At 48.3% G+C, this 25,601-nt stretch overlaps 1 protein-coding gene across 4 annotated transcripts in view; it reads right to left on the reverse strand.

Moving 5' to 3' along the window:
* The window catches only part of lpar2a (lysophosphatidic acid receptor 2a), a 66,904-nt gene that overhangs the window by 22,384 nt on the left and 18,919 nt on the right, over positions 1 to 25,601 (reverse strand). Inside the window, exon 1 of one of the 4 annotated variants that reach the window (XM_068020906.1) lies at positions 24,770 to 24,900. The exons of 2 other annotated variants lie outside the window; for them this stretch is intronic. The gene's annotated coding sequence lies outside the window, so the exon portion shown is untranslated. Of the gene's footprint in view, positions 1 to 16,171; positions 16,191 to 24,769; positions 24,901 to 25,601 lie in introns of those variants that run through there. One more of the 4 variants, XM_068020907.1, reaches the window with a different exon arrangement.

The following is a 25,601-nucleotide window of genomic DNA, read 5'->3' on the forward strand; positions in this document are numbered from 1 at the left end:
ATCAAACCTCGGCCGTACTGGTCTCCACGGTTACCAAATAATTGCACAAGTATGTCATCAGGACTCGGTCATTTTAATATGTGAAATCATATCGGGCATATTCAATGATATTCCATGGTCACATTCCTCCTAAAAAAATACTTAAGGCAAAATGGATATGGTAGCATAGTGGTCACTTTGCTGGACGAGCAATCCAGAGGCCGAGACTAGAGATCCAGAGACAGCTGTTCAAATCCCACCATGGCAGTTTGTGAATTGGAAGAAAAAGCTGGCATCAGTAATAGGGGCCACAAAGCCACTGGGCTGTTGTAAAAACTCAACCGATTCACCAAGTCCTTCAGATCAGGTCTATATGTGACTCCAGACCCACAGCAATGTGGTTGACTCTTAGCTGCCCTCTAAAATGAACTAGCAAGCCACTCAGTTCTATCAAACCTCTAGGAAGAGGTCCAAGAATAAAAAAAACGGATGGACTGCCTGGCGTCAACCTCGGCACCAGTTATGACAAAGACACGCCCAGCCCTGTCAGCTCTGCAATGTCCTCCTCACTAACATCTGGGGACGTGCCTAAATTAAGAGCTGTCCCACAGACAAGTCAAGCAACAGTCATACTCACCCTACAATGTCCCAGACACGACCATCACCATCCCTGGGTATGTCCTGTCCCACTGGCAGGACAGACCCACCAGAGGTGGTGGCACAGTGGTATACAGTCAGGAGGGAGTCGCCCTGGGCGTCAACATTGGCTCCGGACCCCATGAAGTCTCATGGCATCAGGTCAAACATGGGCAAGGAAACCTCCTGCTGATTACCACCTACCGCCCTCCCTCAGCTGATGAATCAGTACTCCTCCATGTTGAACACCAATTGGAAGAAACGCTGCGGGTGGCAAGGGCACAGAATGTACTCTGGGTGGGGGACATAGCTGCCAGCCTGGTCCTGAAGAGGTGGTGAGGGAACCAACATGAGGCCATCAGCAGCAGCAGAATTGTACTCAACCACAATCTGTAATCTCATGGCTCAGCATATCCCCCACTCTACCATTACATCAAGCTGGGGGAGCAACCCTGGTTCAATGAGGAGTGCAGGAGGGCATGCCAGGAGCAGCACCAGGCATACTTAAAAATGAGACTCCAACCTTGTGAAGTTACAACACATGACAACATGCATGCTAAACAGCAGAAGCAGTAAGTGACTGTCAGACCGAGCTAAGTGATCCCACAACCAACAGATCAGATCCAAGTTCTGCCACATCCCGTCGTGAATGGCGGTGGATAATTAAACAACTAACAAGACGAGGAGGCTCCACAAATATCCCTATCCTCAATGATGGGGGAGCCCAGCACATCAGTGCAAAAGACAAGGCTGAAACATTTGCACCCATCTGCAGCCAGAAGAGCCGAGTGGATGATCCATCTCGGCCTCCTCCCGAGATCCCCAGACTTCAGCCAATCCAATTCGATTCACTCCACGCGATATCAAGAAACAGCTGAAGGCACTGGATTCAGAAAAACCTACGGATCCCAACAACACCACAGCTATAATGCTGAAGACTAGCGCTGCAGAACTAGCCACACCCCTAGCCAAGCTGTTCCGGTACAGCTACAACACAGGTTAGTGCGATTGCCCTGGATATCAAGACAGCATTTGACCGAGTGTGGTATCAAGGAGCCCTAGCCAAACTGAAGTCAATGGGAATCAGGGGGAAAACTCCCCGCTGGTTTGAGTCGTACCTAGCACAAAGGAAGATGGCTCTGGTTATTGGAGGTCAATCATCTCAGTCCCAGGATATCACTGCCAAAGTTCCTCAGGGTAGTGTCCTAGGCCCAGCCATCTTCAACTTCATCAATGACCTTCCCTCCATCATAAGGTCAGAAGTGGGGATGTTCGATGATTTACCATGTTCAGTACCATTCGCGATTCCTCAGATATTGAAGCAGCCAGTGTTCAGATGCATGAAGACTTGGACAACATCCAGGCTTGGGCTGATAAGTGGCAAGTAACATTTGTGCCACACAAGTGCGAGGCAATGACCATCTCAAACAAGAGAGAATCTAACAATCTCCCCTTGACATTCAATGGCATTACCATCGCTGAATCTCCCACTAACAACATCCTGGGGGTTAACATTGACCAGAAACTGACTGGAGCACCCATATAAATACCGTGGCTACAAGAGCAGGTCAGAGGCTGGGAATTCTGTGGGGAATAACTCCTCCTGACTCCCCAAAGCCTGTCCACCATCCACAAAGGCACAAGTCAGGAGTGTGATGGAATACTCTCCACTTGCCTGGATGGGTGCAGCTCCAACAACACTCAAGAAGCTCAACACCATCCAGGACAAAGCAGCCAGCTTGACTGGCACCCCATCCACCACCTTCAACGTTCACTCCCTTCACGACTGACATACAGTGGCAGCAGTGTGTACCATCTACAAGACGCACTGCAGCAACACACCAAGGCTCCTTCGACAGCACCTTCCAAACCCATGACCTCTACCACCTCGAAGGACAAGGGCAGCAGTTGCATGGGAACACCACCAACTGCAAGTTCCCTTCCAAGTCACACACCATCCTGACTTGGAACTAGATCGGCGCTACTTCACTGTGGCTGGGTCAAAATCCTGGAACTCCCTTCCTAACAGCACTGTGGATACATCTACACCGCATGGGCTGCCGCAGTTCAAGAATACAGCTCACCACCACCATCTCAAGGGCAATTAGGGATGGGCAACACATGCTGGCCTAGCCAACAACGCCCACATCCCATGAATGAATAAGACAAATCTACTCAACAATGTGGAAAATTGCCCAGCTATGTCCCGGTCACAAAATGCAGGACAAATCCAATCCGGCCAATTACCAGCCCCATCAGTCTACTCTCAATCAACTGCGAAGTGATGGAAGGTGCTGTTGATAATGCTATCAAGCCATACCTACACCCTAACAGCACTGCGAGTGCACTGACATCACACGGACTGCAACAGTTCAGGGCAGTGGCTCACCACTCAAGGGCAATTTGGGATGAGTAAGAAATGTTGACCTTGCCAGCGATGCCCATGTCCTTGCGAGCGAATACATTGTCACATCAGGAATTCTCAGTCACGACTAAAGGTACTCCCATCATTTCCTCCTCCAGGTCCACATTGTCTGGTGCTAAAGGGTCCAGATGTTTTACAGGATTGAAAAGAATTCTGGCTGTGAACACCTGTAACATATCCAAGCCGAATGCCCTGCCCACACATCACGTGTGCCCTCATCACCGTACAGCCCTGCCAGCTCAGGACTAGCCCCAGTCAACACCAGCAGGAGCAGAAGATTGGAGTTCCAGAGCCTGTTAGGAAGCTACAGTCAAAACGAAGGGCAGCGCACCCACATTGCTGAGCACCCACGTTCCCTCCACCCACTCCTTGCCAAAATTAGTGTCCGGGGGTGGGCAGGAAATGAGCAGATATTTGAGAGGTTAAGATTAGATTAGAGATACAGCACTGAAACAAGCCCTTCGGCCCACCGAGTCTGTGCCAAACATCAACCACCCATTTATACTAATCCTACACTAATCCCATATTCCTACCAAACATCCCCACCTGTCCCTATATTCCCCTACCACCTATCTATACTAGTGACAATTTATAATGGCCAATTTACCTATCAACCTGCAAGTCTTTTGGCTTGTTAAAGCAGAGACAAAGATAAAAAGCACAAGAATTGTAAGACTTCGGTTTTTACAGCAAATTTTATGACCTCAGCACATCGCCAAGAGCTTTACAGCCACTGTTGAAATACCGGCTGGATCTAGAAACAGAGAAATGCATGAATAGCTTTCATACATCACCTTGACAACTCCTGAACACCCCATAATGCTCCTATTCACAAGGAGATCCTTTGTGTGGTTCGGTATCAGAGCGAACATATAAAATGACCAAAAGAGCAAAACCAAGCTCACAGAAACCTCGCGTTCCATCATTCCATTCCTCCCGGTCATACAATAAATTTATACAGCACCTTTACGGTAAGGAAACAATCCAAAGCACTTTACAGGAGCATTATCAAAGAAAAATACCCAGCCACAAAAGGAGATATTCAGTAAGGTGACCAAAAGTTTGATTAAAGAGGTAGGTTTTAAGGAGTGTTTTAAAAGGAGGAAAGTAAGGGCGAGAGGTAAGGAGGGTATTCCACAGATTAGGGCTCAGACAGCTGATGGCACAGCCACCGACGGCAGAGCTATTAAAATCGGGGATGCCCAAGAGGCCAGAATTAGGCGAGTGCACATACCTCGGAGGGTTGCGGGGCTGGAGGAGATTACAGAGATGGGGAAGGGTGAAGCCATAAAGGGATTTGAAAACAAGGTTGAGAATTTTTTTTAAAAATAACATTGAACTGTTGCTTGACTGGGAGACTTTGTAGGTCAGGGAGCACAGGGGAGATGAATGAAAGGGATTTGGTGCAAGTTAAGACATGGGCAGCAGAGTTTAGAGAGAGCAGAATGTGGGAGACCAGCCAGGAGTGTGTTGGAATAGTCAGGTCTAGAGGTAACGAAGGCATGAATGAGGGTTTCAGCAGCAGTTGAGCTGAGACAGGGGGGCGGGCGAAGTCAGACGGTGTTATGGAGATGGAAATAGGCAGTGTTAGTGACAGCGCAGATCTGGTCAGAAGCTCATCTCAGGGTCAAATATGACAGCAAAGGCTGTGAACAGTCTGGTTCAGCCTCAGACAGTTGCCAGGGAGAGGGATGGAGTCGGTAGCTAGGGAACGGAGTTTGTAGCAGCAACCAGAAACAATGGCTTTTGTCTTCCCAATATTTAATTGGAGGAAAGTTTTTCTCATCCACTACCGGATGTCGGATAAGCTGTCTGATAATTTAACAGTGGAGGACTTGAGAGAGGTGGTGGTGGTGGTGAGGTTGAGCTGGGTGTTGTCAGCACACGTGTGAAAACTGACACTGTGCTTTCAGATGATGCCGCTGAGGGGCAGAATGTAGATGAGAAATAGGAAGGAGGGGTGGGGGGTCAAGGATAGATCCTTGGGGGACACCAAAGGTAACAGTGTGGGAGCAGGAAGAGAAGCCATTGCAGGTGATTCACTGGCTCCGATTAGATAGATACGAATGGAACCATGTGAGAGCAGTGCAACCCAGCTGGATGACTCTGGACAGGTGTTGGAGGAGGATGGTGTGGTCAACCATGTCAAAGGCTGCAGACTGGTCAAGGAGGACAATGAGGAAAAGTTTACCTTTGTCACATTCACATAGGATGTCATTTGTGACTTTGATAAGAGATGTTTCAGTACTGTGGCAGGAGCGGAAACCTGATTGGACAGATTCAAACAGGAGCTCCGGGAATGATGGCATGGATTTGGGAGGCGACAACACGTTCAATGACTTGAGAGAAAAGAGTGATTGCAGATGAGATGGTCAAGGATTTATTTATTTATTTATTATTTTTTTTTGAGGAAAAGGGGTGGTAATACAAGATTTGAAGGAGAGGGGGACGATACCCCAAGGAGACAGAAGCACTAACATCACCCGAACCCTCACAAGATACAGGCAGCCCCTGGTAGGAATGTTCTAGGCTCAGGACTGAAGGCACTGGATACTGCAAAGGCTATGGGCCCTGACAACATGCCAGCAATAGTACTGAAGACCTGTGCTCCAGAACTAGCCACGCCCCGAGCCAAGCTGTTCCAGTGCAGCTACAACACTGGCATCTACCTGGCAATGTGGAAAATTGCCCAGGCATGTCCTGCACACAAAAATTAGGACAAATCCAACCCGGCCAATTACCACCCCATCAGTCTACTCTCGATCATCAGTAAAGTGATGGAAGGTGTCATCAACAGTGCCATCAAGCAGCACTTGCTTATCAATAACCTGCTCAGTGACGCTCAGTTTGGGTTCCGCCAGGGCCACTCAGCTCCTGATTTCATTACAGCTTTGATTCAAACATGGTCAAAAGAGCTGAACTCAAGAGGTGAGGTGAGTGTGACTGGCCTTGACATCAAGGCAGCGTTTGACCGAGTATGGCATTAAGGAGCTCTAGCAAAGCTGGAGTCAATGGGTATTGGGGAAAACCCTCCACTGGTTGGATTTATACCTAGCGCAAAGGAAGATGGTTGTGGTTGTTGGAGGTCAATCATCTGAGCTCCAGGACATCACTGCAGGAGTTCCTCAGGGTAGTGTCCTAGGCCCAACCATCTTCAGCTGCCTCATCAATGACCTTCCTTCAATCATAAGGTCAGAAGTGGGGATGTTCGCTGATGATTGCACAATGTTCAGCACCATTCGCGACTCCTCAGATACTGAAGCAGTCAGTGTAGAAATGCAGCAAGACCTGGACAATATCCAGGCTTGGGCTGATAAGTGGCAAGTAACATTTGTGACACACAAGTGCCAGGCAATGACCATCTCAAACAAGACAGAATCTAACCATCTCCCCGTGATATTCAATGGCAATATGATCGCTGAATCCCCCACTATCAACATCCTGGAGTTACCATTGACTAGAAACTGAACTGAATTAGCCATATAAATACCGTGGCTACAATAGCAGGTCAGAGACTCACCTCCTGACTCCCCGAAGCCTGACCACCATCTACAAGGCACAAGTCAGGAGTGTAATGGAATACTCTCCACTTGCCTGGATGGGTGCAGCTCCAACAACATTCAAGAAGCTCATCATCATCCAGGACAAAGCAGCCAGCTTGACTGGCACGCCATCCACCACCTTCAACATTCACTCCCTCCACCACCGATGCACAGTGTCAGCAGTGTGTACCATCTACAAGATGCATTGCAGCAATGCACCAAGGCTCCTTAGACAGCACCTTCCAAACCCGCGACCTCTACCACCTAGAAGGACAAGGGCAGCAGATGCATGCGAACACCATCACCTGCAAGATCCCCTCCAAGTCACACACCATCCTGATTTGGAACTGTATCGCCGTTCCTTCACTGTTGCTGGGTCAAAATCCTAGAATTCCCTTCCTAACAGCACTGTGGGCGTACCTACCCCACATGGACTCAGTGATTCAAGAAGGCAGCTCACCACCACCTTCTCAAGGGCAATTCGGGATGGGCAATAAATGTTGGCCTGGCCAGCGATGTCTACATCCCATGAACGAAAAGAAAAAAAAAGGACGAAACACTGACTTAGGAAGAAACATCCCAGTAAGGCAGATCAGGGCAAAGCCAAGGAGTCTGGTGTTTGGGGTGGGGGTTGGGGAGAAATATGTGGGGGAGAGCCTCCACTGCATGCAACACCAAACAAAATCAGCAGAGGGCATCATCTTCACCCTCCAGCCCTTCCACTGAGCCGAGAGATGACAGGTCAAAGGGCAAACAGTGCCTGGACCCCATATGGCAAAGGGAAGAGTGTGCTGGGATCCAATAGGAAGACAGTAGGAGCCATTCGTCCAGCATCTTTGCTGTCTGATCGGAATCCAGGAAGAGGTCCTTGTGGCCCCTCACGCTTTGTCAAGCTAAAATGTTTAAATCCCTTTGTGGCCTCACCACCCACCCTCCCCCCATGCTACTAACCTCTGACGACCCTAACCCAAACTCTGACCCCTCATTCATCTCTGACTTCCTTCACCCCTCCCGTGCCTTCAACCATGTAAGAAGCAAACTCAAATTCCCTCCCCGGACTACACTCCCTCCCCACCCTACAAATCGACCTATGACCTGTTTGGTCATCGGCTCGAATGCTCCTTCTTTAGCACAAGATCAGACAGCAGGACAGTCCAGCCTGCGATTGATTACACGTGAATAAGACGAGAGACAGACTTCGATTTCTATCCGTCCCCTTTACACGCTCTGGAGAAGCTTGGCAATGCAGCAGGTTGCCGTAGCAACACCCTGCCCCGCACCTCAAAAAGTCCTCAATTGGCTGTGAGGCACTTCAGGGCGGGGGTGAAAGGCGCCACATAAATGCAAATTCTTCCTTCTTTTGCTCCCAACCAACATCTACACGCTCGACTGGGATGATCATCAGCGAGGCCCAACTCCGAACTTCATCTCCATTGCTGAAGGAGCCGTGCTTCCTCCCTTCGAGATTACCAACTCTGGATGGACAGGTTTGATCACGTGACCTTCCCAACCACCCAGCGTCCGCCATTGGTTGCCTGATAGGTCCATCCTCACATTGCCCGCCTACTCACCACCAATGGGAAAGTAAAGAGGTTCTTTGTCACCTGATTGGATGATTCTTGACTGTAAAACAGCTTTTGCCCCTTCCATCCAAAACATTTTTATAACTGAAAACTTTTGTTTGTTGATGAAAGAAAATACAGAATTTAAGGCCCCCGATAGTAAATGTCCTGGAGGCTAGTCTTCAATTTCTGGAGACTCCAGGCCCACCCTGGAGGGTTGGCAACCCCATCCCTTCCCCAGCTGTCACCCTGGCAACAAACCTTGGACTTGAACAACCTTGGCTGCGCGGCCGCGCTGTGGCTCCCCCTCGGCCATTGGGACAGCGACCCAGACACAGGGCGAGCGAGATCTTTCAGGCGGGGAGACAGAGGTGCTGTATGGGACTCAGACACGGTCTAAACGCAGCACGCCCACGGGTAAACATCCCGTTATTTACTGCCTGCGTCTGGGCGTCCTGCCTGAAGCACAGAGAGCACTCTTGTGAGCCACACAAATAAAACCAAGAGAAGTAGAAACTGGGCCAAGGGCCTTTGAGACCAGTCACAACAAGGTGAGTCTGAACACAGCTCAGACTGGGGGAAGAGTCAAGGTTCTGGCCACATAAATAAGGAGCTCTGATTAAAACCAGCCTTGTTCAGAGCTGGGGTTAGATGGTCCTCCTGGGAGCAGCCCAGCCAACTCCTGAACACTGGGGGCCTTTGTTAGTCCCGAGCTCTGGCTGGTGAGGTCACGCAGCTGCCCCCGGGAGTGCCCGCTCCAAGTGGACACCACAAAGCACAACGGGCCAGGGCTGCCCACTCACCCACACTCACAAGGGCCCCTGCCCAACATGGTGCTTCCCCAGCATCGGGCGGGGGGGGGGGGGGGGGGCTTCTGACTGTCTGAGGTATGTCAGCCCTACTGGAAACTCTCCCCACCAGCCACCCCCACCCTTCCAGCTTCCATGATGGACATAGTGAAATGCATTTAGTTTGACCCCCACCCCGAACAGTGATCTGCTTCATCTTTTAGTCTTACGCGCAGGCCTTGCCCAAGCTTCACAGTTCTCAGAGACAGGCAGAATGACAGAGAGAAGTAGGCAGGTACAGAAAGAGAGAGAGAGAGAGGCAAGGATAACTATAACTGGCCCACACAATCTATGATTTCAAACTTGCAGCTGAGGTACTGATACTGAACAAGTTTAAACATCATTGGCCTAAACCTCGCATCAGGAAGGGTCAGGCCTTCTGCTAAATTAAGTAACAGGTGGCAAAGTCGGGAACTCTCAAGGCTGGGCCACAAAGGCAGGTCAGTATAAGATGCATGGCAACACATATCTTGGTTCAATACTGTCCATTCACACACACACACATAACCTCAGTCAATCAGCATGAAACAAGATAGAGGCAGAGGGATGATGAAAGAAAAGAGTGAGAAATGGAGGGGGGCAGGGGGGGAAGGAAAGAGAGGCAAAAGGGAACAAACAAACGGAAAAAGCACCTGAGAGTGAGAGAAAGACACAAGACAAAGGGAAGGGCTTTGGGGAGGTTTATGAGAGCAGGTCCCAGACAGTGAGTGCAGTATTCGAAGTGCTGAAGAAAGCAGTGTGCTAGGCCCGAGTCCTGGGCGGAACCAGAGACAAGGATGAGAATTTCCCAGCAGATTCTCTGTCACATGGGAGCCAGAGGAGCTGAGAGAAAGCAGGACTGATGAGGATTAGGGCGGCACAGTGGCGCAGTGGTTAGCACCGCAGCCTCACAGCTCCAGGGACCTGGGTTCAATTCTGGGTACTGCCAGTGTGGAGTTTGCAAGTTCTCCCTGTGTCTGCGTGGGTTTTCTCCGGGTTTCCTCCCACAAGCCAAAAGACTTGCAGGTTGATAGGTAAATTGGCCATTATAAATTGTCACTAGTATAGGTAGGTGGTAGGGAAATATAGGGACAGGTGGGGATGTTTGGTAGGAATATGGGATTAGTGTAGGATTAGTATAAATGGGTGGTTGATGTTCGGCACAGACTCGGTGGGCTGAAGGGCCTGTTTCAGTGCTGTATCTCTAATCTAATCTAATCGATACAGGCCTCAGTGCAAAGGAGGACAATGGCAGAGGTTATTCTCAGTTGCCGTGTGATTCTAGGAAATGGGAGTGAGCAGGCCTGAGCAAGAGCTAAACACGAAGTAATGATTTGTTTTTTTAATTCATTCATGGGACGTGGGTGTCGCTGGCCAGGCCAGAATTTATTGCCCATCCCTAATTGCCCTTGAGAAGGTGGTGGTGAGCTGCCTTCTTGAACTGCTGCAGTCCATGTGAGGTAGGTATTCCCACAGTGCTGTTTGGAAGGGAGTTCCAGGATTTTGACCCAGCGACAGTGAAGGAACAGCGATATAGTTCCAAGTCAGGATGGTGTGTGACTTGAAGGGAAACTTGCAGGTGGTGGTGTTCACATGCATTTGCTGCCCTTGTCCTTCTAGTTGGTAGAGGTCGCGGGTTTGGAAGGTGCTGTTTAAGGAGCCTTGGTGCATTGCTGCAGTGCATCTTGTAGGTGGTAGACACTGCTGCCACTGTGCGTCGGTGGTGAAGGGAGTGGATGTTTGTGGATGGGCGTCAGTCAAGCCGGCTGCTTTATCCTGGATGGTGTCGAGCTTCTTGAGTATTGTTGGAGCTGCACTCATCCAGGCAAGTGGAGAGTATTCCATCACACTCCTGACTTGTGCCTTGTACAAGTGGACAGGCTTTGGGGAGTCAGGAGGTGAGTTACTCGCCTCAGGATTCCTAGCCTCTGACCTGCTCTTGTAGCCACGGTATTTATATGGCTACTCCAGTTCAGTTTCTGGTCAATGGTAGCCCCAAGGATGTTGATAGTGGGGGATTCAGTGATGGTAATGCCATTGAATGTCAAGGGGAGATGGTTAAATTCTCTCTTGTTGGAGATGGTCATTGCCTGGCACTTGTGTGGCACAAATGTTACTTGCCACTTATCAGCCCAAGCCTGGATATTGTCCAGGTCTTGCTGCATTTCTACACGGACTGCTTCAGTATCTGAGGAGTTGCGAATGGTGCTGAACATTGTGGAATCATCAGCGAACATCCCCACTTCTGACCTTATGATTGAAGGAAGGTCATTGATGAAGCTGAAGATGGTTGGGCCTCGGACACCACCCTGAGGAGCTCCTGCAGTGATGTCCTGGGACTGAGATGATTGACCTCCAACAACCACAACCATCTTCCTTTGCACAAGGTACGACTGCAACCAGCGGAGAGTTTTCCCCCCGATTCCCATTGACTCCAGCTTTGCTAGGGCTCTGATGCCATACTCGTTCAAACGCTGCCTTGATGTCAAGGGAAATCTAGGAGAAAGATTAATTATGTACAAAACATCAGCCATGGCTTTGTGCCATTGCACCTCACCCATGGCGTGGGGGAGGAGCTTTGCATCAATTCTAGAAGCACAAATTGGGTCACTGGATGGGACACACAAACACAAGCAATGTCCTGCTCGTGCCTTCCACTCCCGTGGAAATTAACTACAATTAACTGAAATGGGAAAACCCAACAATCTCTGCTCTGATGAGTTCAGCAACCACACACACACACAAATCGAGAAAGGTGGAACTGCAGGACACTAGTTATTCAGACTACACAGTGAGGAGTGCAATGTCCTGCAACCCCCCTCCCCCACCATGCCAGTCTCCCTCTGCCCCCAATCCCCAGCCCATGGCCAGGCATCAGGGCTCCACAGTGAGATTGTCTGCTACGGATCGATCAACCGCCATAGGGCCAGTACTCGGTTACAGGCAGAGACGAACAGGTTTTTGTTTTATTCTTTTATGGGATATGGGCATCGCTGGCAAGGCCAGCATTTTTTGCCCATCCCTAGTTGACAACTGAGTGGCTTGCTCGGCCACTTCAGAGGGCAGTTAAGAGTCAACTACATTGCTGTGGGTCTGGAGTCACATGCAGGCCAGACCAGGTAAGGACAGCAGATTTCCTTCCCTAAGTGAACCAGATGGGTCTTCAATGACCATCAATGATGGCAATGGCGCCACGAAACTGAGACTAGCTTTCAATTCCAGATTATTAATTGCTTGAATTTATTATTTAATGGAATTTAAATTCCACCAGCCGCCGTGGTGGGATTTGAACCGGTGTCCCCTGGGGCAGTAGCCTGGGCCTCTGGATTACTAGTTCAGTTACATTACCACTACACCACTGTCCCCTGCAAGGGCAATTAACTTGACACATTGTGATGGCAGAGGGAAGCAAACCAGATTCAGATGGTTCTAGAGTCTGAGCAGCATTACCATGGCTACCAAGCAAATTGAAGGCGATACACAGGAAATCATACCCATCTGCTGATATAACCTGGTCCACCAGTGGCGTTGCTCGATAGTGGGGGTGGGCAGATCCCGATTCCAGGACTCAATTTTTTGATGGCTCTTACTCCATTACCTCACACGGGCTGCTTCCCCCACCCTGGCATCAGCTCCCCTTGACCCAGATGTTACGCTCAGAATCCACTTTCTAGGTATACCTGCAAGTTCCCCTCCAAGTCACACACCATCCTGACTTGGAACTATATCGCCGTTCCTTCACTGTCGCTGGGTCAAAATCCTGGAACTCCCTTCCTAACTCCACCGTGGGTGTTCCTACCCCAAATGGACTGCAGCGGTTCAAGAAGGCAGCTCACCACCACCTTCTCAAGGACAATTAGGGATGGGTAATAAATGCTGGCCTGGCCAGCGACGCCCACATCCCATGAATTAATAAAAAGACAGTCCAGTTGGTTGCACAGATTTCTTGATACCAATGAGGGTGAAAAGGGAGATCTATCCCCAGCTTAGTACCCTGGGCTTAATCGATTCCAGCAATTTTCATGTCACTAACTGACTAGACGTCTATCCCAGGCTGGACCTGACCAATCACAATCCTACCTCATCAAATTTCAAGCACTGGCTGTGTTCCAGACTCACCCCTTTTGCACCATCTGCCGTCTCGTTAATCGCCACCAGATCCCTCTGCAGTCATCGCATCACATCTCCCTCCTCCGCCCCCTGGTAGCCTACCTCCCTCATCCGTCCTAAAGCCTTCCCAAAACTCAGCCCCTCCACCATGACGGATCAGCCTCCCAGCTCCTGTCCAGACGACTGCGAGAGCCCAACATCCCCTGTGCGTCCTCCGCGCTTTAGGGACATCGGGAAGTATTGCCCCCATACAATAGGCAGCGGACACGGCGGGGTGGGGGACAGGGGTGAAGAGAGAGGGCACCGTTAAAACTCACAAGACTGAGTTCCATCAGGCTTTGGTCTTGAGGGATATGAAGCAAAGGCAGTAAAATAGGGTTGAGATACAGATCAGGCAGGAGCTAATCAAGTGGTGTAACAGGCCAGATGGGCTGAATGGCCCCCTCCTGCTCCATTCTGATCCCAATGGCCCAAGTAGATACAATGCTCAAAGCCACATCCCAGCTTTAACCTGCCACCTCATATTTGCCGAATCACAGGAAGCAAATCCGATTTGCTAATCATTCCTCCTCATTGATTGGATGTTCGGAGCCTTTAAATCTGCTGACATTCCTCTGCGCAAGTTGTATCCTTGGAACGTGTCACAGACTAGCTCAACAACTTGCACATAGTAAAACGCCCCAAAGCACATCAGCATTACCAGACAAATATCTGGCACCGAGTCAGAGTGATATCAGGACTGGTGAGCAAGGGTTTGGTCAAAGAGGTAGATTTTAAGCAGCATCTTAAAAGTAGGAGAGAGAGGCGGAGAGGTAGCTCCTGAGCTCAGGGCCGCCAGCTGTCAATGGTGCATTTAAAAGGAGCAGGAGATACACAGTTCGCCAGAATTGGAGAAGTGCAGAGATCTCGGAGGGTTTTAGGGCTGGAGGAGGTTACCGAGTTAGGGAAGGGCAAGGGCATGGAGGGATTTTGAATAGGAGGATGGGAATTTTCAATTCCGGGCATTGTCAGACTGGGAGCCAATGCAGATCAGCAGGCACAGGTGGGGGGGGGTGAATGGGTCTCGGTGAGAGCTAGGACCCGGGGAGCAGAGTTTTGGATGAGTTTATGGAAGATGGAAGACAGGCCAGAAGGACAGAGTACGGAGGTAGCAAGGGGATAGATGATGCACTGAGACAGATTCCCCCTCTGCTGGCTAGGTCCAGCTGATGCCTCAAGGGCCTCTGCTCCTGACCCCAGGAGTCACTGGGACGGTTTTCAGACGAGGACAGTGTTGGACCAGGCCGAGATCCAAAATCCCGACCACACCGCCCACCTTTCCTCACGTGACATTCGGACAAGCTTCTGCAGAGTCAGCAGAAAGGACTGGGAGAGGGGGAAGCGGTGAATTTGGAGAACTATTACAGACCTGAAGTTCCCTCAGAGATTCTGCTCAGAAACAAGCTAAAAATAGATTTTTAAAAAAAACAGGTGCTCATGAAGAGAGACTGGAAGGAGGTTTACCTCCCACTCCTTCCTTTCAATGAATCACATGCATCCTGTAAAAGTTCATTCCAAATGTATTAAATCCCTGCAGGAACGCAGATAATCAGCTTTCGCCCAGTCACCTATCCAGCAACTGCAAGATTTCTCACCCTCTGACTCTTCCCATGCTCCGGAGCAGGGACGAACAAGTGCTCCACTCCCTACTCGATAGCCTCGTGTCCGAGAGCTAGTTCGGATTACCTTATACGCTTTTGACACTCAGCCCTTAGCTGGCACTAAGCTAAAGAGTCATAAGGAAACAAAAAAAGCTGCATTTATTTAACAACTTTCGCAATCTCAGACTGTCCCAACACGTTTCAGAGCCAATGACGTCCTTTTTCTGAAGTGCAGTCACTAGCATCAGGTAGCAAATGTGACAACCAATTTGGGCACAGCAAGATCCCAACGATTGGCTAATCTGTATTAGGGTTTGGTTGCGGGATAAATATTAGCCCGGGCAGCACGAGAACTGCAAAAGCTGAATTATCACCAGCAGTTGCTCTCCAAAAACATTTATTTCAACAATTTCGGATCATAACCCCGTCACAGAGCTTCTGTCCTTTGTTCTTTCCTCTCCCCCTTTCCCTGCCTTGCTTGAAACCCGTTACATCTCTAACTTTGCCTGGGTCTGATGAAAGGTCACAGACCTGAAACGTTAACTCGGTTTCTCTCTCCACAGGTACTGCCAGATCTGCTGAGTATTTCCAGCATTGTCTGTTTTTTTTCCTAGTTTTCTGGCCTCTTGATTTGGGCTCCCCTACCAGAGGAAATTGTTTTTATCCATGATATTGAAGCACATTTTTATCATTTTAAACCTGCAAACTGGGCAAACGAACTTCAACTTAGATAAATGGTGAGGTGATGCACTTTGAAAGGAAAAACAGAAACATCACTTTCATGTTAGAAGACACTGAATGGGGTAGAAGAGCAAAGAGATCTAGTGATACAGGTGACAAATCATTGAAAGCAGTATTGCAGGACAGAAAAACAATTAAAAATGCTAACAAAGCACTGGGATTTACCTCTAGGGGTGTAGAATTCAAAAGTAGTGAAGTTATGTTAAAACTGTACATGACTCTGGTCAGGCCACACTGAAGAGTACTGTGTACAGTTCTGATCTCCTTACTATAAAAAGAGCATAGAAACACTGGAGAAATTGCAAAAATGACTTACAAAGACAGTACCAAAACTGACAGCTTATAGCTATTGGGAAAGATTGAATAGGTTAGAGTTTGTTCTGTGGGAAAAAGACTTAGAAGTGACCTGATAGAGGTCTTTAATATTATGAACTGTTTGGAGAGGGTAGATGTGGAGAGAATGTTTCGACTTTGTGGGAAAATCCAAAACTGGGGCCCATAAATACAAGATAGTGACGAACAAATCCAATAGGGAAATGAGGAGATATTTCTTCACTCCGAGAGTGTTTAGTATGTGGAACGTGCTACTATAGGAAGTGGTTAAGGAAAATAGCTTAGATGCTTTCAAAAAGAGACTAGGTGAGTACATGAGAGAAAAGGGAATAGCTGGAAGGCTGAGATGAGGCAGATAAATTGGGAGGGGACTCACATGGAGCATAAACACCAGCACAGACTAGTTGGGCCAAATGGCCTGTTCCTGTGCTTATCATTCTAGATCGTCATGTTCCCCTCCTGTACTGGCAATCAACAAGTCTGTCTGCAAAGATGAAACTCATTAACTGCATTTGAATTAGCTCTGGGGAAAAAACCATTGAAACTGAAAGGAAACAATTTCATGTTAATGACGTCTACTTACAGGAATAGGAAAAACAAAGGTGTTGTCAGACAGACTGACTCCACAGACGGTACAAACCCAGATGAATGGGGGTGACGTAACACCACTGTAACAAAATGAAACCCCTCCAGACACCAGCAGATAGCAATGGTTTTCATATCCTGGACCATTGTGTGGTCACACCAGGGGAGAGGGGCCTGTGTCACCTAACAGAGACTCAAATGTGAAGGATCTTTACCTTAAAAAAAAGGTAGCCATCTGGGGAGAGTGGGAAGATCAAGCAAAGACCACCAAAAGCCAGTTCCAGCCAAAGGCTGAGAGATGGGTCCAGCTAAGCAAGCTGCCCTGCTACTGATACTATACTTCAACTTGCTGGAGCAGAGAACTTAAAATAGTGACCACCACCTCCAGACTGAAGTTTTAACCATCAGACAGCTACAACACCTCAGCAATTTCATGAAGGCACACCTTTGAAAAATAGACCTTCTTCCCAAGAAGGTACAACAGGTTTCTGTGAACCACAAACACTTACATCACTTTGGACTTTAATTACATCCTGCCTTTTTTTTCCCCTCTCTATTCTTGTGTTCGCATGCGTGTATGTGAATGAGCGAGTGGGTGAAGGTTACGAACAATTCGTGTTTGGCTGTTTAAATAAAAATGTTACTTCTTTTTTAACCTACCAGAAAACTTGGTGTTGGTCTGTTTATTTGACCCGAAAACACTCAAGGACTAACCCACCATTTTTAACAAAACACTAGTGCAGTCAGATGGAAAGTAAGAAGTGGAAAGCTTTCCACTTAACAACTGTCCATAAGAACGTAAACACCTGGATTAGATCAACCCTCGGCCCTCTGTAGCCAATGGAATAAGAAGCTAAATTTATGCAAATCATTCAGTTAACTTTTTAAGCCCCAGTATCATTCTGGTGAATCAGTGCTGTATCATAGTCAAGGTCACAGTGTCCTATCAAGTCAAAATCTTAGTCAAAGCTAAGTTTTAAAGGAGAGTCTTAAAGGAGGAGAGACAGAGAGAGGTTTAGGGATGAATTCCAGAGCTTAGGGCCTAGACAGCTGATGATATGGGCGTCAATGAGTGATTCAAATCAGGAATGCTCAAGATGCCACAATTGCAGATATTTCAGAGGGTTGTGGGGACAGAGGAGATTACAGCGATAGGGAGAGCTGAGACCATGGAAGGATTTGAAAACGAGGATAAGAATTTTAAAATTGAGGCTTGGCCAAAATCGGGAACCAATGTCGATCAGCAAGTTCCGGGGCAATGGGCCAATCGCTTTCTGAAATTCCGGGTAGATAACAGATTGAATCTAATCTGTCATGGCAATAAACTCAGACTAGCCTCTATTTGCTAAACATATGCCAGTCACATTTAGGCTTTTCCCAGTGTTCAAACCCCCCTCTCAATCTCTCAAACATTATTCCAAAGGCTCTCCCCACCACTGACATTAAGCTCACCACTCTATAGTTTTGGGCAAGTGCTCCGTAATTTCAATCTTCAAACCCTCAGACTCCTGGCAGCCGGTTATTTGTGTACCTAACCACATCCTTCCTTATTTTTGTTTTCTGGAAGATTTGGCTCCATTCTTCACGTTCTGGCAGTTTTGATCAGATCTCCCCCCGCATCCCTCCAACCGAGTGAGGAAGGATGTGCGGTAATGGTGGGACCCGCAGCCTTTTTTTAAAATTTCAGTTTCAGGGGCATTGCCAGCCTCAGTACCCGTTTCAATCTCAGGAGAAACTGAGATTGGTCTGATCTCCACTGCTTCCCCATCTCGTAACTCACTGAGTGGCCAGACCGAGTGCATCCAATTCCCTCAGTCCTTCCTCACATTAGTAAATTGTCAAATGTTTACAGGAGCTCTTGACAACACTCTCGCCCCTCCCCCGCCTCCATTTTTACCAGGACCTCCCCTCCCCCAGCATCTATTATCAGGAGCTGCCCCCCCCATTACCAGGACTCCCCTCCCCTCGTTACCTGGACCTCCCGCTGGGCGCTCTGGGATGTTTCCGACGAGCTTGCCAACCCCATTTCCCGGTTCCTGGCGGAAGCACAGAGTCATAGAGTCGGAGAGGCAGTGGCGTAGTGGTATTGTCACTGGACTAGTAACTCAGAGAACCAGGGTATTGCTCTGGGGACATGGGTTCAAATCCCACCACAGCAGAAGGTGGAATTGGAATTCAATTAATAAATCTGGAATTAAAAGCTAGTCTAATGATGGCCATGAAACCATTGTCGATTGTCGTATAAACCCATCTGGTTCACTAATGTCCTTTAGGTTGGGAAATCTGCCATCCTTACCTGGTCTGGCCAACATGTGACTCCAGACCCACAGTAATGTGGTTGACTCTTAAATGCCCTCCGAAATGGCCGAGCAAGCCACTCAGTTCAAGGGCAATTAGGGATGGGCAGCAACGCCCACATCCCATGAATAAATTTTTTTTAAAAGCCATAGAGAGATACAGCACTGAAACAGGCCCTTCGGCCCACCGAGTCTGTGCCGACCAACAACCACACATTTATGCTAATTCTACATTAATCCCATATTCCCCACCAAATCCCCACCATTCTCTTACCACCTACCTACACTAGGGGCAATTTACAATGGCCAATTAACCTATCAACCTGCAAGTCTTTGGCTGTGGGAGGAAACCGGAGCACCCGGTGAAAACCCACGCAGACACAGGGAGAACTTGCAAACTCCACACAGGCAGTACCCAGAATTGAACCTGGGTCGCTGGAGCTGTGAGGCTGTGGTGCTAACCACTGCGCCACTGTGCCGCACTAAGCAGCAGCGCTGAACTTGCCAAACCCGTTAAGTTGGCACCGCCATCCAGTGGACACCAGTGCAGAACACGGAGCAGTGTCCAGCAGTCCCATCCGTCCATCCAGGTTTGACTCTTCCATCACCAGTAAATCAACGCCCACCCCGCTCCCGCCAAAGCCCACCCCTCCCAGGGCAGCATCCGTCAAATCCTCGGAGAATTGGGAGCTCAAACAGCCACAGTGGAGATCAGCTTAAAACACACCACTGAAAGATAATTACAGGAGCGGCAGTTGTGAGAGATATTGGGAGGGAAGGGGGAAGAAAAGTATACGGAGAAATGGTTGAGACACCAGAGAGGTTACTGGTTTGGTGTCACTGTGATCCTGAACAACCAGTTTGCAAATAGCTTTCAAGGACAATGGCCCTTTAAAAGCAGTTTTGTGTTTTTGTTGATAATTTGTGGAGATAACCTTTCTAATCTCCGAATGAGGGAAGAGACCAGAATCTAACATTTGAATCAGTCCAGCAGAAATGAGGCAAATCACCGCCTGCAACCTCGGGGAAGGTCACTTGCAACTTCATCATTTGTAAATAGAAACTCCATTTGTCATTTTTATAAATGACCTGGATGAGGGTGCAGAAGGGTGGGTTAGTAAATTTGCAGATGACACGAAGGTCGGTGGAGTTGTGGATAGTGCCGAAGGATGTTGTAGGGTACAGAGGGACATAGATAGGCTGCAGAGCTGGGCTGAGAGATGGCAAATGGAGTTTAATGCGGAAAAGCGTGAGGTGATTCACTTTGGAAGGAGTAACAGGAATGCAGAGTACTGGGCTAATGGGAAGATTCTTGGTAGTGTAGATGAGCAGAGAGATCTTGGTGTCCAGGTACATAAATCCCTGAAAGTTGCCACCCAGGTTAATAGGGCTGTTAAGAAGGCATATGGTGTGTTAGCTTTTATTAGTAGGGGGATCGCGTTTCAGAGCCACGAGGTCATGCTGCAGCTGTACAAAACTCTGGTGCGGCTGCACCTGGAGTATTGCGTGCAGTTCTGGTCACCGCATTATAGGAAGGATGTGGAAGCTTTGGAAAGGGTGCAGAGGAGATTTACTAGGATGTTGCCTGGTATGGAGGGAAGGTCTTACGAGGAAAGGCTGAGGGACTTGAGGTTGTTTTCGTTGGAGAGAAGGAGGAGGAGAGGTGACTTAATAGAGACATATAAGATAATCAGAGGGTTAGATAGGGTGGATAGTGAGAGTCTTTTTCCTCAGATGGTGATGGCAAACACGAGGGGACATAGCTTTAAGTTGAGGGGTGATAGATATAGGACAGATGTCAGAGGCAGTTTCTTTACTCAGAGAGTAGTAGGGGCGTGGAACGCCCTGCCTGCAACAGTAGTAGACTCGCCAACTTTAAGGGCATTTAAGTGGTCATTGGATAGACAGACATATGGATGAAAATGGAATAGTGTAGGTCAGATGGTTTCACAGGTCGGCGCAACATCGAGGGCCGAAGGGCCTGTACTGCGCTGTAATGTTCTATTCCCTCCCCCCCCACTTTGTGCTTAAATTCTGTACACAGCAGGATAGCTCACTTAGATCCGATTTATCCAAACATTTAAACACGTCCATCGCATCCCCTCGCGAGGCGGGGGAGAGAGAAAAAGAATGAATTTCCATTTTCCCCTCTCAGCAGACCATCCACACATAGCTGGACCGGTTTCCTTCCTTCCTCCTCAGATACACACGCACTCGAGCTCAGAGGAGGCAGCCTCAGTGCTTACTGTAACTGTGCAGTTTGCAAAACCGCTCAGCACTGCTTTAGAAAGGTTAAGACAGGAACAACCCAAAAGCCACAGTCGTAATAGTGCCACATTGATCAGTAACTGAGTGCTATAAATACACAGGTTTGAAAGGCAGGCTGTATCACATGGAGCACAGCACAAAGTTCTCATTAAGTTATAAGTAGCATTCTATGCCCAAACAAATTTCAGCCACAATCAGCAACACACCCTGCCCATTTCTCCATCACTCTTCTGACAACAGTCTCGTGCAGCATTGTGCTCTCGATCTTGGTTATTGTCAAGAATCAGACTCGGCCGTTTTTCTCCTCTCTTTCCTCAACAAAGGACAGCGAAGGGAAGCCACTGAGGGCAAATTATCCCAGCAAAGTGAGGATATGCCTGTTATATAATTGCCTTAAGAGTAATGTCCCTTTAAGAGTTCAGTCTGATAATAAGCTAAGTACCAGATGTGGTCATGTGATTACAAGCCAGCGTCACTCTGCAACTGTTACACCCAAAGTAAGGTTCTGTAAATAGTTTGCTCTGTACTGCTTTTAATAGTTTAGCTGTTAATGAACTTGTTTGAGATCTTCAGCAAACTGGACTCCACTCATCTCATTTATGTTGCATCAAACAACATAAAGATCTCATTACAGCGCCCATGTTCAGGGAGAACTGCTGCCTCACACAACACTGTGGCTAAGTTACAGAGTGTTATGCAGCCAAGAGTACAGAAGGTCCAAGGCAATTTACTGGTCGCCAGGTTCTTGAAAATTCATTTTCAGGATGTAGGCACCTCGGACGAGGCCAGAATTTATTACCCATTTCTAATTGACCTCGAGAAGGTGGTGGTGAGCTGCCTTCTTAAACCACTGGCAGACAGTGTGGTATTCCATTATAGATGCTTGATACAACCGAGTGACTTGCTCTACCCAATCAGCCATACTGATGTGACTGGAGTCACATCAGGGCAGACCAGGTATGTGCAGCAGGTTTCCTTCTCTGATGCAGAAACCCAACTGGGCCACCAATCAGAATAGCTTCACGGTCACTTGAACTGAAGGCACGTTCAAATCACAAACATGGGGGTTTGAGAACTCCCGTTCTCTGGATTACTAGTCCAGCAACCACAACACTACCACATCCTCAGGTTAGCCAATCGTAATCAGGTGGCAGAAAACAAAAACAAAAAATCCAGCCAGTGTTCCTGGTATATTGGGTGAGACAAATTGGAGGGAAAGGGTTACGCCTACATAGCCTGGACTCAAGACGTGAAAATGGCCATTTGGAAAAGGTGCAGGGGAGCAGCCCAAGCCCCAGCAAGTCAATGCCATCAAACAGTGGGGAGAAATGGGGGGAAATTAAAGAGGAATGTCGGTGCGGGGTTATGCCTGTGGGGCAATTGGCAACAATGGGAAGACCGCAACCACGAACTCACCCTGCGAGCATATGAAGAGGTGTGGGAAAGTGCCTGAAAGGCTCACAGTTGAAGAGTTTTTTTTTTAAACAAACAGACCATTCAGCCCCTCAGTCCTATTCTGCTATTCCGATAGATCATGGCTGACTTGTATCTCATCTCCATTTACCAGTCTTTGATCCCTTGATACCCTCACAAAACAATAAGCAATTGGATCTCTAGTCTTGAAAATTCCCAACTGATCCCTGGCCTTTCGGGGTGGGAAACAGCATCCCGGATTCAGGTGAAGGAAACACTTGGTGGATAGGAGATGGGGCGGAGACATCCGAACATAGTGCCGACTAAACGTAGAGTGGAAGGAAGTGGGGGAATGTAAAGGAGTCGGCACAACAGTGGGAGCAAGAGTGGGGGCAAGAGGACTATTCCCCAACCCAAAAAGGTTACAGAGGGACAAAACAACACTGATCAGATCTTAACCAGAGAATTGCTTAGCCCACAGGACTCAGCACCTAGCAGTGATTTACCGGAGGTACTGGGCGGGTGTAAAGGTGAAAAATACCACAGAAATGACGGACACTTCATGCACTGTTGACCTGGTCACTATAGCACCACAGGAAACAATGATCACCAACTTGGAGGGAGCTGAACAAAAGAGGCCCCGCATTTGAAACCAGGTGCAGAACACAAAACGTTTCTCCTCAGTCGCCTGTTCAGCCACAGCTACAAACCGAAGGCAACTTTACAGGGGATGTCAGGAAACCCTTCACCTGAAGGCTGCTTGGTTCCTGGGAATAGAAAAAGAAACATCTGCAGCATGGATGGAGGCCATTCGGCCCATCACGTCCATGCCTGCTAAAAAAAAAAGCTATCTAGCTAATCCCACATTCCAGCTCTTGGTCCCTAGCCCTGTAGGTGACAGCATCTCAAGTGCCTATCCAAATGTATTTTTAAATGCGATGAGAGTTTCTGTCTCTACCACCCTTTCAGGCAGTGAGTTCCAGACCCCCAAGACCCTCTGGGTGAAAACATTTCTAAATTCCCCTCTAATCCTGCTACCAATTACTTTAAAATCTATGCTCCCTGGTTATTGATCGCTCTGTTAAGGGAAATAGATTCTTCCCATCCACTCTATCTAGGCACCTCATAATTTTATACATTGCAATTAAATCCCCCTCAGCCTCCACTGTTCCAAAGAAAACAAACCCCAGCCTATCCAATCTTTCCTCATCGCCAAAACGTCCTGGTGAATCTTCTCTGCACCCTCTCTAGTACAGCACGGCTACCCGACCAGACCAGACAACATGTGTCTGGTTCGGATCTGGTCAGGTCTCTCTTCCGGGTCTGGCATTCGGGCTCGAGCCGGGTCGGACACAGCGTTACCTTTTGCTCAGGGAGGGGAAAAGCTTCAAAATTTGAACAGCCAGGACGTCAAGGCGGGAAACGTGCATCCGGACTCCTCACAAGGCTGCAGTGAGCGATTCCATCCAAGGTAGAGCACAACCTCTTTGATATAATCAACTTCATTCCAGTAGTCGGGTCGGGCGCGGGGAAAAAAAAAAATCAAAGGACTCGGGCCGGGTCGGGTTCGGATTGCATCTGGTTCTGTTGGGCTGAGGTCAGGTTTCAACTGCAGACCCAAGCAGGCCTTTACTCTCTAGTGCAATCACATCCTTCCTAAATGTCTCTGACTGGGGGAGGGGAGGGTATCATGATGTAGCCAAGGTACTGTGATGGGCACGAGGCTGGGGTAAATCATTGGTTCCCAATAAAAAGACAAGCTCAATCGGTTGAATGGGCTTCCTTGCCCGCACTGAGCTGTGGCATTGTGAACACATAACTAAAACAAACAGACTAGCATGGTACACTTTGATATTATAGTGCCCCCCCCACCCCCACCCCGCACTGCGAGATTGCTAAACTCACGCATCTGTCCCAGAACTCCTTGGCGAATTCAATTCCAAGTAAAAGGTGACCAACCCACCAAGAACTGGGAAGGGGGAAGGAAAGGGGTCGACACAGAATTTGGCCCACGGTTTGGAACGAGACAGGATACAAGAAATCTGGAGAGAACAATTGTGGCTGTAAACAGACCCTTCCTGTTCTGCGTGAAGGACAAGCTATACAATTTATCGTCAATGTGACCAGCGATATCACAAACACTATTACTGGAACAACACTGGATGTATCTGAGTCATCGCTGGGCGCAGGGAGACCGACTGCAGTTTTCCAGTAACTCCCTGCAGTTAGAGTAGGTATCAATGACCCAACCCCCACAGTTAAGAGTATCAATGGCCCAGCAATGCCTTTTAGTTAGCAGCAATATGAATAATCCATCAATCACAGCTCAAAAGCACAATCCTGTGACCACATGCCATAACCATCAACAAACCAAGCAATTAAGAGCTTAAAAAAAAGTGAATACTGATAACCTGGGGGCACAGCTCAATCAACAGACAAACAGAAACCCATCAACCCCTCTAACCGATCCTGCCTGCTCCAGAATCAGGGCTGACACATGCTCTGGGGATTTCTTCCTGCAAGAAGCATTCTCTATCTGCAATCTACGGCATTCCCACTGGACACAGGGATTCAGTTTACCTTATAAAAAGACAATCAGCAAATCATTCACCTCAGGAAGTACTTGGTTGCTTAGTTACAGGCTGGGACTGACCAGCAGTAACCAGCTATTTACTGTTTAACAGTCACCATAAACGTAACAAATGGGCACCAACATCCTGGTCATAGGATCATGACCCAAATTCTCCACTGTCCGTGGAAAACACCAGCATTAACATCCGGAGTGTTGCACAAGTTCTCAAAATCTTACAGCAGAGGTGGTCATTCCGCCCATCAGGCCAATGCTAGCTCGTTGAAAGAGCTCTCCAGTCAGTTCCACTCCCCATAGCTTTGTAAGTTATTTCTTCCATCCAAGAATGTAGCCAATTCTCTTTTGAAAATTACTGAATCTGCTTCCCCTGCACCCTCGGGCAGTGCATTCCAGATCACAACTCGGTGTAAAAAAAAACCTTTTCTTCGCGTCACCTTTAGCTTTTGCTTAAATCTACATCGCCTGGTAACCAACCCTCTGTCAGCGCAAACAGTTTCCCCCTTACTTACTCTGATCAAACGCCCTCACGATTTTTCAGCATCTCCCTCAAATCTCCCCTTTCCACCACCCCCTTCCATTCTCCCACCACTGGTCACTCAGCTCACTGTGGGACATAGAGCGAGAGAATGGCGGCATATTCAGGTGGTCTCACT

Source organism: Heterodontus francisci, chromosome 43 (genome assembly GCF_036365525.1).
Source record: "Heterodontus francisci isolate sHetFra1 chromosome 43, sHetFra1.hap1, whole genome shotgun sequence".
NCBI lineage: Eukaryota > Metazoa > Chordata > Chondrichthyes > Heterodontiformes > Heterodontidae > Heterodontus > Heterodontus francisci.